Source organism: Euprymna scolopes, chromosome 19, assembly GCF_053919585.1.
Source record: "Euprymna scolopes isolate OS-2025 chromosome 19, ASM5391958v1, whole genome shotgun sequence".
Taxonomy (NCBI): Eukaryota; Metazoa; Mollusca; class Cephalopoda; order Sepiida; family Sepiolidae; genus Euprymna; species Euprymna scolopes.
In genome coordinates, this window is record NC_136500.1 from 48,018,715 (window position 1) to 48,031,591 (window position 12,877).

A 12,877-nucleotide genomic window follows, 5' to 3' on the forward strand; every position below is an offset into this window, starting at 1 on the left:
GAGAAGTCAGATAAACTCAATTGGAAACTGCTAATGATTTATGCATTGAATAACACAAAAAAAGGGTAAGAAGTGTTGACGTGTTCCAACTACGCCGATTTTTTTTTTTTTTTTTTTTTTAAAGTATAATTGTTAAAAGAATTCTTAAGAACCGCCAAAGGGACTGATTTGGCAGCCCAGTCGAACTATACATTTCCTTTTCTATCATTCTTTCCTTTTCTATTTTTCTTTTTGATAAAATTTTATACCAGTTTACCTTGGTCTCTTTATTTTTTATTAAATTTCTTTTAGAACTCTTAGTCTCGTGCAACGGGATAAAATTCGTTGAATGTAACTATAAAATTTCTGTTAATCCCTTGAGAACCATGTGTTATACAGGGGTTTCATTATTATTATTATTATTCTTGTTGTTGTTGTTGTTATTGTTCGTTGCATTCTGTGTTCGTGTTATGAAGAGATTCATATATATAAAATGTTCATACTTAGAAGTGGAGTAGAAGCTCTTAGAGTGAGGAGACAGTGTTGAGACAGTCTTAGTGTTCACATTGTCCATCTCTGGACTCCAGACTGTCGTCTGTTGTCCTCAAACTCTCCCTGCTTAACTCTCAAGTTTCTAACTATATCGAGAACTTCCCATTTTCCATGACGTCATACCCATGTTAAAACATGTGTCTTCTTTCACGTGTTCAGAAAATGCGTGTCCAAAACATTTTCCTTTGTTTATATTTCCAGTAACCTATATTTTCAATATGTTAAAAACATGTTTATTAAATTATCCTATAGTTGCATTCCTCAATTCAATTTCATAACAGAATTGACAAATGCACATTCCTTTTCTTAAAACTATTTTATCTCTAAGCTAAACAATGGTTTGTTTTTACATTCCATTTTCTAATTCTCTCTCGTAATCTATTTCTAAACCTAAATTACGAGGTTCGAATTTCGTCTATTCTATTTCATATTTACATTTAACTAATTCCCTATTTTTATACTTACATGAAAAGGGGACAGCCCTTATCATGTAACACATGGAAATTAACAGATTGTCACTAATAACGTCACCAGACATTTTTAAAGAATTTGCAGTCATTTCAGCTCTTATAATATAATCTGTAATATTTTCGGCTTTCATTCGTTTTAGAAAGATCTGTTCAGTATATAAAGAAATAATTTTGAGTTTTCTTTTCAGTAAATAATGCTCTCAATATGTTTAATGCTTTGCAGCCATCGTCCAGGGCTTCTCTCATAACCAGTGATAGATTTCGGTCATCTAAACACTGTATTAATTCCGCAAAGACAGTTGCGTTCTTTTCAATGAAGTCAGGGTTGTTTCTGTTTTCAGGATGTGTTTGAAGTACTTTGTGTAGCTTTTGAATTCGTAGATATCCTAAAAATTTCATTTGCCACAATTCGAACTTTTATTCAGATCCATCGAAATAAAGACACACGTTGGGTCCATAACCTCTCTAGAAGTGTAAGCCATGTTTTTTTTTTTTTTTTTTTTTTTTTTTTTTTTTTTTTTTTTACATGGCAGTCACCACTTATCAAGGCCCGGAAACCATTTGGGGATAAGGGTTATTGCATGTACAGTAATTAATGGAGAAAATATTGTAGTAATCGTTAGTAATGGAGATTTTATAAAGTGTCTTACTTAAGGGGGCGGTTTATCAGGAATTTGTTTATGTTGGATTTGAAGACATCCAAGTTGTAGTCAGGTGGGAAACAGGCAACTAGAACAGAGTTACACAGGTGTGCACCTCTGAGAAATAAGCCCCGTTCATGGAATCTACATTTTGATTTAGGCACAGATAAAGAGTGAGGAAAACTATTGACAGTGGTTTCAGCTAGACGGGTATTTTTCGTGAAATATTGGCGAGGAGGGGGGACCAGAGATTGGAGCTCAAACGAGCACCTGCCATGGAAACAATGAAAAAACAAAGACAGGCTCACAATGTCTCTTCTGTGGGAGAGAGGTTGCAGGGAAGAGAAAAGGGCACCCCCTACCAAACCATGAAGTCTATTTTGTACTCTGTTAAGGCAGGATAGGCTGGTTGTGGCAGCAGCACTCCATCCCTGGACGTATTTGGCTCCCATATAGATAGAGAATTGCATCAGCAGTGAGATATCTTCTGGAGCGGCAGAAGGATCCCACCACCCCTCCAGCGACCCCCCGGCAACAGACTTGATGTACGTGTTCCATTTCAGATCAAGAGCAAAGGTCAATTCCAGCAGCCCGTCAAAACATGGAGCCTCCCCAAAACGAGAGCCATCCATTTTAATTGATGCCAGATGGGGATCAGAGCGTCAATGATGTAAAGACAGGAGTTTGGCCTCAGATGCATTAAAAGTAACCAGCCCCCCCCCCCCACTGCACCATGCATTCAAGATCAGAGGAGAGAGAATCAGAGAGAACTTTGTCATTTACGGCCTTTGATATGTTGCTGTAGATGGTCGTGTCATCAGCATAGATGTCAACGAATGATTTAAGTATGTGTTTTGGGAGATCATTGATGTAGATCAGAAAGAGAGTTGGGCCCAGGATGGACCCCTGAGGGACTCCAGCATTAATACTGTGGGCCTCTGATTTCTGCCCATCAACGACTACTCTTATGAGCCTATCAAAGCGAATTTAATAATTGAGAAAACATTTCCAGTTATACTGTTGCTGAAAATCTTGTGCAGTAGGCCTTTATGCCATACCTTATCAAAGGCCTTTGATATGTCGAGCAATTGCCCTAGACATGCTTCCTTACACTATACTTTTACAGTTTTATTTTCTGATGGTTTGGTATTCTACGCAAGCCCTAGGAGGTGACTGGTTCACGGTAGACAGTTCTCGAGTTGGAATCCACAGAGCAAAAGATTCTTCCCGTGTTGACACTAGGGTTGCAGAGTTGGAGTTGGTTTTAGCTGGAGTCGGATTTCTAAGAGTACAAGGAGTCGGAGTCAGAATTTTTTATCCGAATCGTTAAGTCCAATGAATTTTTTTTTTACATGGTTTTTCTGTTTAGTTTAACCAGTTTTTTTTAATTACATTTTCTAACCAAACAAGGCACATTGCCACTTTGATGTAGAGGGCTACTATCAGGAACCCAAGTTTCAGGGCTACTATGTAGGGAGTTTAGCAGCAAGATATCTGTTTCCATTACACTTGAACTTCTGCATGTCAGTACAGTTGGAGAAGCAGGAACCCGGAAGAGAATTCCAAAGTCTAGCAGTTCTGTAAAAGAAGCTATTAGAGTAGAAGGCTTTCTTACATCTGGGGATCTCTACTGTGTAGGGGTGGCACTTCGCTGCTTGTCGGATTTGTCGGGGGTATTTTCGTCGAGGGGGTACAAGAGCTTGTAGTTTGTCAGAGCATCTACCATTAAAATACTTGTCAAACAAACAGAGGGATGCAACATTTTGTCGATGGGACAGGGGCTGAAGCTTAGATAACAGTTCAGGACCTATCAGGTTGGTGACTCTCTTTTGAACACTGTCCAGGAGCGAGAGACTAGTAGCAGATGCACCAGCCCAAATGTGACAGCAGTACTTGATACATGGGCGAATAGTGGCTTTGTAGAGGTACAGGATAATTTCAGGCGTAAGTAGCTTTCTAGCACGGTAGAGAGAGACCACCTTCTTCGCAGCAGCCTTGGCAATGATCTAAATGTTTTTATTCCAATTTGTTCCCTGTGAACATTAAGCCGAGGAGTTTGAACGAAGTACTTTCAGGTAATGTATCTTTAGATATTGATGATTGGTAAGGTTTCACGTAATTATTAAATGAAACGAGCTCTTCTTGGCAGCTTTGAACGTTACCATCCATTTCTGACCTCATTCCACTACAGACTGAAGGTCTTCCTCTAGGTTTTCCATCATTGCCTTAGATATGTACTCATTAGCTTTCTCCACGTGCCTGCTATAGAGCGTGGTGTTATCAGCAAATATACCCATGTCAGAGACAATTTTATCAGGTAAGGATTGATCCCTGAGGTACACCTGTATTTATATCATATTGTTTAGACATACGACCATCGAGGACAACCTGGATTCTTCTTTCATTTAAGAACAATTTAATTATGTTAAGCATTCGTTCAGTAATACCATAGATTTTATTTTCATGAGAAGACCATCATGCCATACCCTGTCAAAAGCCTTAGATATATATAGGGCTACTGCCCTCCCCTCCCCTGCCTTATCCAGTGCTTGGTATATACTTTCAGAGATTAGTTAGAATATCTGCAGTAGAACAGGCTTGCCTAAATCCATATTGATGGTCAAACAGAAATTTAGCAGCTGTAAGGTTGTTGACTAGAGCTTGATTAATTAAAAACTCAAATATTTGGGCGAAAAGCGGGAGGAGGTTATTTGGGCAATAATTTAATGGGTCAGTTCGTTTGCCAGAGATTTTGTAAACTAATACCACAGAAGCAGTATTCCAGCCGCCAGGAAAGCAAGATTTGTTAAGACATTTGATTAACAAAAGTTTAGAGAGAACTGGAGCAACCACAGCGGGACATTTTTCATGATGTGATCTCTAATGGCATCTCAGTCAGCCTTATTTTAGTATGTTGTCGTTTTGAGCAATGACTCTTCAACTTGGTGTCGAGAGTTTAGCGTGATTCTATCATTATCACAGCATGATCAGCATTCCTAAGTGGGCAATCAGCATTTGTTACACAATCCTCAGGATCTCGTCAGAAATAGATCCAGAAGTGAGGCTTGTTGGTCCTGGCAATCTGGGAGACGGGTTGGGAATGTTACTGTTTGTGTCAAAAAGTGGGATATAGCAAATTTATGGATGATGCTACTAGCTGTGTTAGTGTAGTTAAAGAAGCCAAGCAAATTTCTATGGTGGCTGTTAGTCACTAAATACATGTATTTGGGCGCTAGTGTCAAGAGAGAGTGCTACATCTACGCTGTCAGAGACATGATTGATTATGGTACAGTCCTGGGTTGATGGAGAGCAATCAAGAAAATACAAGTAGCTAATGCTATGTTGTAAATTTAGTTTAAAGCACATGAAGGCCTGGTTACCTGATTCTAGTTTAGATTCCTTAGACATGGGGAGGGTGTTACAAATATAGACTCCAAGTCCGTTCCTGTTAAAGTCTTTAGGACAAAGTGGAGGATAACTAGACATGTTAAAGATGTTAGAGAGGATGGAGGAGTGAAATTTAGTTTCACTTAGTGCTAAGATATCCGAGGAGTTTGCTAGGAGAAATGGTTCTTCATCATCTAAGTTAGTTCTAAGTCCTCAGATATGTGTAAATGCAAGCCTCAAGGGAAGAGGCGTGAGTGTGTGTCTGGTTTGAACATTTTTTTAGATTGAGCTGTCATTTCATTCTATTTCATAGTTTCAGATCTAGATTGAGGTGCTATGCAAAACAGGTGTGCATAGCCACCATCATGCAACACGAGTAGACCATAAGCCGGCTCCTTATCCACAGGAATGTGGTCTCGGGAATGTCCACCAGAGATGAGTGCAGGGGGCCTTTCCATGTGCAACATGGCACTACAAATATCCCGATATTACACAACTGATGACAGAACAGCCACTCTAAGTGCTATCAAAGTGTTAGGGCTTTTGTACTGTCAGTTGGAAACAACAACCAGCAACTGTCAAACCGGTACCCTCAAACCTGTCCGACAGGAGTGACCCAGTCCGATCATGTTAGCATATGTGGTAAATAAGCACCCCCAAGATACTCGGGTATAAGGAAAGGGAATAAGGCAAATGTGGGGGACGGCATTCATTGCCCTAGTCAGGAAACAAGGCTAAGCACTTGGCGTCTCTAATGAGTCCTTGTAGCCGCACCTCTGCTCCTGGTTAATAGGCAAAGAAGGAGTATGGAGTATAGATAGGCAGAGCCTAACTACTCCTTAAGCAGTTTAGGTTTGCAAACCAGTGATTTGATTAAGTCACCAGCTCTAGGGAGGTTGTCATCCAGAAATGAGGAGGCCTCCCTCCCCTGTTTGGTGCCAAGACATGTGAGGTCAATGGCATAGGTTTACATATCGGAGTATTCCCTATCCTAGATAGATGACCTAATGAGATCTACTGGTACATTAGCACTGAGAGGGTTTTCCTTGCACCTGGTTTCAAAGCCAGGTATTTCTATGCCCCCGCATGGATAGTTAGGATTGATAGAGTTAGTATCAAAGAATTAGTATCTGCTTTGAAGTTACACTCCTCATGAGACCACACATTCTAGACTGGACTCGGCTAATGGATCACTGTGTGTATGTATATTTAGCGTCAACCATATTGCATGTGACTAAGAAGGTTATTTTTGCTGAGATGGTTAACTACTTCTCCATTTAACACGGATTCTAGCAACTTACTCATGACACACAAGATTGGTCTGTACTCAGAGGAAGATGACCAATCACCTGAATTCTTAAATACAAGACATACTGGTGAAGTTTTTAAGGGTGTTGGGAAGCAATTCTCTTTAAGACAATGCTTAAACAGCTTTGTAAGTATGGGAACTAGTTCTGGTTGAAACTTTTTCAGCATTATAATTGAAATGCAATTAGGGTCAGTTGCTTTACTGGAATCAAGGTTTTTGATTAGCTTGGCAACATCACGCACAGATATTTGTATGTCGCATAGTGTTTTCTGATAGGGTATAATTAGTTGCAAAGTTCTTGGCAAAGAGTTTGGCTTTGTCTGATGCTGACGAGATTACATCAGATCCATTGATGATAGTTGAGATAGAGCACATGTTCTGTTGAGGATCCTGTTTGCTATTTGCCAAAACTGGTGAGAATCAACCACTTCTTAGCTACTTTGGACTTAACGGACTGAGCATACAACTCTCTTGCATTCTTTATTACTCTTTTATAGTGATTGCTGGCAGTCCTAGAATCGGCTTTAGTCTCAGTACAGCTTCATGTTTTTCCTTTGATCCTCTTTCCATAAAGGCAATATTATCTTTTTAAAAATTTCTTCTCTCTATAATGTGTCTTTACTCCCCTCTTCTGAAGAGAACAGTTTAGCTTTGAAATGCCATGACCTAAAGAGATTTCCTTATCCCAAAATATTGTAGTCCCTTTTAAACTGAAAGCATAATAAAATTTAATTGTAATTTTTTTATCCCTATGTTATTTTAACTTATTCTATAAACTAGTTTGTGTTTTTAAAGTTATTTATAGTGTATTTTAAACCACATTTCCAAACTCCCATTCCTATCTGAATTCATTTTAACTGCCGAGTCTACTCCCCATGTTATACAATAAAATGATAATGAAATATTGTAAGATGGCCTTGCATTTAAAAAAAAGCTTTAATCTATTTAAAATTTTTACCATCCCTTAATCTGCCTTTAAAATCGATATTACTAAAAAATTAATTTATTTTATTGTATTATTTCATTTCTATATTCTTTACTATCTACGCACTTGAAACTATTTTCCCAGATTTTTTCTCACGTGTCATTTGTTTGTAATATATTAGTAATAGTTAGCAATATATGTATAGACATAATAGAAAAATTGGAAATACGCATCTTTTTTTCTAGCATTCATCATGTTTGGTAAATGAGTTTGTATGTTTTAAATTATTAATATAGAAATTGAAAATTATTCCGTTTTAATTAAATAAAAAAAGGAAGTATTAAAATCAGAGCACACATTTGGCTCTTAAGGCAGATCCTTCCTCCCTCCCTCTTACTGCTCTCAAATAAATGCTAATCTTTGCACCCCAATTCATTCCACGTGGAGATACTAGTCTTTTAGCTAGACCAACATGGATTACTTGAAGGACACCAAGTTAAGTGCATCTATATATCTGTGTTGTGTGGAACCGCTTTATGTAGATCTAGTTCCATCATTTCTTTTGTTTTCTTTGCTTTATATTCTCTTACATAGTCAAATAATTATTAATATCCTATTCATTCATTTTAATACAAATTAGTTGCTAGAGCAGATTGGCTTTCTCACAGTACTTGAAAAATAAAATTTCTTGTAAATGTTAGAATGGAATCATCCCAATCCTGCGCTTATTTATGAAGAATAGAGAAAAACTTCAAGTAAGATACTCAATATCTTCATCCATGCGGGGGCGCAGAAATATCTGGTGTAGAAACCAGGCGCATGGTTAACCTTCTCAGTGTGATAGACCCATAGATCTTGTCAGATCATCCATCTAAGAGAAAGAAAACTGATAACAAAACTGAGAGAGAGAGGCCTCCTCAATCATGGTTGACAACCTTCGTGGAGCTGGTGACTCAAACAAATTCCCGGTTTGCAAACGTAACTTGCTTGAAGAGTAGATAGTCTCTTCCTATTTCACGCTTCTTCTTTGCCTATTAGTCAGGCCAGAGATACCAGGGACTCACCAGAGTCACCCTATGCTTGGCCTTATTTTCTGACTAGGACATTGAACTTTGTTCCCCTATTCCCTATTTTAAATTTCTCTCTTTCTCTCAGAACTAAGAACATTTGCTTGCATGCCACGTGTGCTTACTAGACTTGTTTGGGCCGGTCTTGTCTGAGAGGTTGAGGGTAACTAATTGACAGTTTGTCTTCCTATTGTTTCCGACTGGCAGTACATGAGCTCTAACATTTTGGTAACACGTAGACTGGCTGCTCTATCATCAGATATATAATATCAGGATAGTTATAGTGCCATGTTGCGTATGAAAAGGGACCCTCCTGCTATATCTGGTTGGCTTTCATAAGACTACACATTCTAGACTGGACTCGGCTAATGGATCACTGTGTGTGTGTATTTAGCATCAAAACAGGCCCACTTTGCTCAACACTCTTCTCTAACCTAACATTAAACAAAAACATAATTAAATGAAAACCCAAACAAATATCACAACAAAACCAGACAGCCACCCAAACAAAACCAATTCGCCTCTGTCTTCAGGCGCGCTTTCACAAATATCTGTGGGCTTAGAGGTAATATAGATGATGTAGAGTCTTACCTTTTACTAAACTCCCCGGATATCTTAGCATTAAGTGAAACAAACTTACACTCTTCAATCCTCTCTAACTACTTAAACATGACAGGATACCTCCCTCTTTGCCGTAAGGACTCGGATGTATGTATGCACGTGCTTAGAGTCTATATTCGTAGAACCCTTCCTTAAACTAGAGAAAGATTTTGAATCAGATGACCAGGTTTTTATGTGCTTTTGACTAACATTTCATCAATGCATTAGTTACTTATATTTTCTCTGCCGTTTTTCCTCAAGTCAGAATTGTACCCTAATCGATCATGTCTCTGATAGTATAGATGCAACTCTCTCCTTAGATAGTAACACCCTAATACATGTGTTTGGTGACTTTAATGTTCACCATAAAAATTGGCTTGGTTTCTCAGGTTACACAGATGCAGTTGGATGCTCCACTTATAGCTTCTCTAAAGCCCATCACACAGACAGTAATGTTTCCAACTTGCCTACCAGCTTTACTTCTAGACCTATTCCTCACCGCAGAATCTGAGGATGGTGTGACTAATGCGACAGTACACTTGGAAATGCAGACCACCTCAGTATCAGTTGACATCACATTTAAATCCCAACCTAAAGGTGAGGAATCATTGCTCACAACCACAAAATACTACAACAGAGCTTACTGGGAAACCATTAGAGAACACATGTTGTGATATTTTCTCTTTTCCTGCTGAACATTGTGCCAATGAGACAACTGAATGATGCAAAGTGGGAATTGAAGCACATGTTCCCACACGGAAGTATTATAGCAAACCCCACTCGCCTCCATGGTTCACTACAGATTGTGCAGCTGCTATGGCATAAAAACAGCATGCATTCTGCCGGTTTGTACGTCATAAATCAAGTACAAATAGGAAAAATTTGTAGATGCTAGAAATCATAGTGACAGCCAAAAGAAAGCATACTGAAATAATCAGGGAACGCATCAAAACATGGAGCCTCCCCAAGACGAGAGCCACCCATTTCAATTGATGCCAGATGGGGATCAGAGCGTTGATGATGTAATGATAGAAGCTTGGTTTTGGATGCATATTTATTTAATATGGATTCCAACAACTTACTCATGACACACAGGAGACTTATTGGCGTGTACTGAGAGGGAGATGACTTTTCACCTGAATTCTTAAATACAGGGCATACTGATGAGGTTTTCTAGGGTGTTGGAAAGCACTTCTCCTTAAGGCAACACTTAAAGAGTTTTGTAAGTATGGGGGCAAGTTCTGGTTGGAGCTTTTTCAGCACTATAACTGGAATGCTGTCAGGGTCAGTTGCTTTACTGGAATCAAGGTTCTTGATTAGCTTGGCGACCTCACGCACAGATATTTGTATGTTGCATAGCGTGTTGTCTGTTATAGGAGGAAATACAGGGAGTTGATGGCCATTGTCGCATAGGGTAGAATTAGCTGCAAAGTTCTTGGCAAATAGTCTGGCCTTGTCTGATGCTGACGAGGTCCATTGATGATAGTTGGGATAGAACGCACGCTTCTGTTCAAGATCCTGTTTGCTATTTGCTAGAACTGGTGGGAACCAAGCCACTGCTCAGCTACTTTGGATTTAACAGATTGAGCATATAGCTCTCTTGCATTTTTTATTATTCTTTTACAGTGGTTGCTGGCAGTTCTGAAAGCAGCTTTAGTCTCAGTACATCTATTATGTTGGTAGCTATGGAAAAAGTGATTTCTGTGCGCGATGGCAGCAGCACATTAGGGGAGAACCATGGCTGGCTGTTAGGTTTTTGTTGGAATTTTTTTGATGGTATGAATCAGTCTATGCCTATAATTAACCATTCAATCAGATCTGATACTATAGAAGACACATCCTTTCTATTTTCAAACTCCTTTTTTGAGACTATTTTACCATATTTTACTTTGTGGGCAATATAAATTGGAACAAATACATAAAGGACATTGCAAAGACTGCTGCAAAGATGGTGGGTTCCCTCTATCGAGCTAGAAGACTCCTCACACTTGAGAGTATCCTGTACCTTTACAAGGCCACCATTCACTCATGCATGGAGTATTGTTGCCACATCTGGGCTGGTGTATCTACAACTAGCCTCCTCATCTTGGATAGGTTCCAAAAAAGAGTTGTCAATCTAATCGGTCCCACTTTATCAGCTCCAGCTCTTGTCCCATCGTCACAATGTTGCATCTCTGTGCATGTTTTAATGGAATGCGTTCTGATGAACTCGTTGCACTTCTACTCCATACATATCTCCGACAAACCCGTTTAGCAATAAGATCTCACCCCTTTCCCTGTTGAGGTCCCTAGATGCCAAAAAGCATTCTATTTTAATAGTCGCTTCCCTTGAACAGCTGGACTTTGGAATCCCCTTCCTGTTACCTGCTTTCCTGGTTGTACTGATATGCAGAAGTTTAAATGTAACATAAACCGACATCTTGCTAATATTTCCTAGACATGGTCTCAAAAAGTAGCCTTTTTCGTCCAAGTGGTGATATGCCTTGTTAGGAGTTAACTTTTTAAATAAATAAATAAAATAAATAGAGCTGGTAGAGTGTATATTTGAGTATATTTATCATACAAGTGAATGTTAAACATAAAGTTATTATAAAATGCATGCTGAATAGATGTGGGAGGCTGGGATATGGATCTGCAGAATAGATTTCCACATAGGAGTCTGGAGTTGGAGTCTAAGATATCAAAGGAGTTGGAGTCGGAATCGGCATTCTAGAAATTCAAGGAGTCAGACTTTCACCATCAGACTCCGCAACCCTGGTTGACACGAAGAAAATATGTGAAATTGCTACAGAAAGGTTTAATATTTATGGAGCAATTCTGGTTTCTGATTGGTTGGTAGCAGAACGTGAATTAATTTGAGTTGTCAGTTCCTAGCAGCATCGTTTATAAATAGAATCTCCCGACTGTGCGGGATCATACCCCATTATAGTACAAAAATATTGTAACATATGTTATCAATATAATTATTGTTTAAAGTTTATAAAATATCAATTTTAAATAGAACACATAAAACAATTCTCTTGTTAGAAACATTAACTAAGATACCGCTATTTAATAAAATCGATTTTTCTTAATGTTATATGCAAATGAGATGATCTCTTAATTGTATATTTTGCATATCCTATATATATTTGTAACAAAACTGAGTTACTTCCCCTGACTTTATGCTGTTGATTTTTTACACCTTTGAAATTTTTTTCGAAAACTGTTTTCATTAATAAATTTTCTTTTTTATCGTTTTTTGTAATTTTTGGATATTTTCATTACTGCAACATAACAATTCAGTAGATACCATTGGTTTAACTTTGTTATGTAAAGACTGTTATTATTAGACGAAAGGTACTAAATATTCGTATATGTTTCGTTGTTCTTATTTAGTGTTCTTGTTTGTATTAGAAAGTCTTAGAGTAATAGACAGTCTTAGGAGAGATTAGAGTTTTAGGAGTGTTCATTTTGTAAGAGATGGAGACATTAACAAGTATATATAAAGAGAGAGACAGTTGTACATTTTTATAAACATAAAGTTCATATTAATACACTTTGAGAGGCGATTTGATATATAGATAGATAGACCGAGAGATTGGCATTTATGCTTTTGACAGTTCTGTATGAAACGGGAGTGTTTCTATAACATTTATAGTTTTACACATATACTTTCTAACATATATTTTTTAGGTGATGATTTTATCAAAGGTTCTTATAACATAAATGAACAATACCTTTTCTGTTGAATTACAACATGAAGACGCATGTTATGAAAAACATGATGATCATTTATTTCTTCCATATGACCGGTCAATGGCTTTGCATCCAGGAATTCAAAGTTTCTTTACATCTTCTTCTTTTAAAACCCTCTCGCTTCCAGATGGTGCCAAGATTCGGTCTGAACCTCTCTGCTTCCCTGGTCGGACTGATCTAACTCCCCTGACTCCTTGACTCCCCTTACT

The 12,877-nt window shown here is 38.2% G+C and overlaps 1 protein-coding gene across 2 annotated transcripts in view; it reads left to right on the forward strand.

Annotated features, from left to right (window-relative positions):
- The window catches only part of LOC145303562 (RING finger protein 141-like), an 89,185-nt gene that overhangs the window by 45,345 nt on the left and 30,963 nt on the right, over positions 1–12,877 (forward strand). The window lies entirely within an intron of this gene.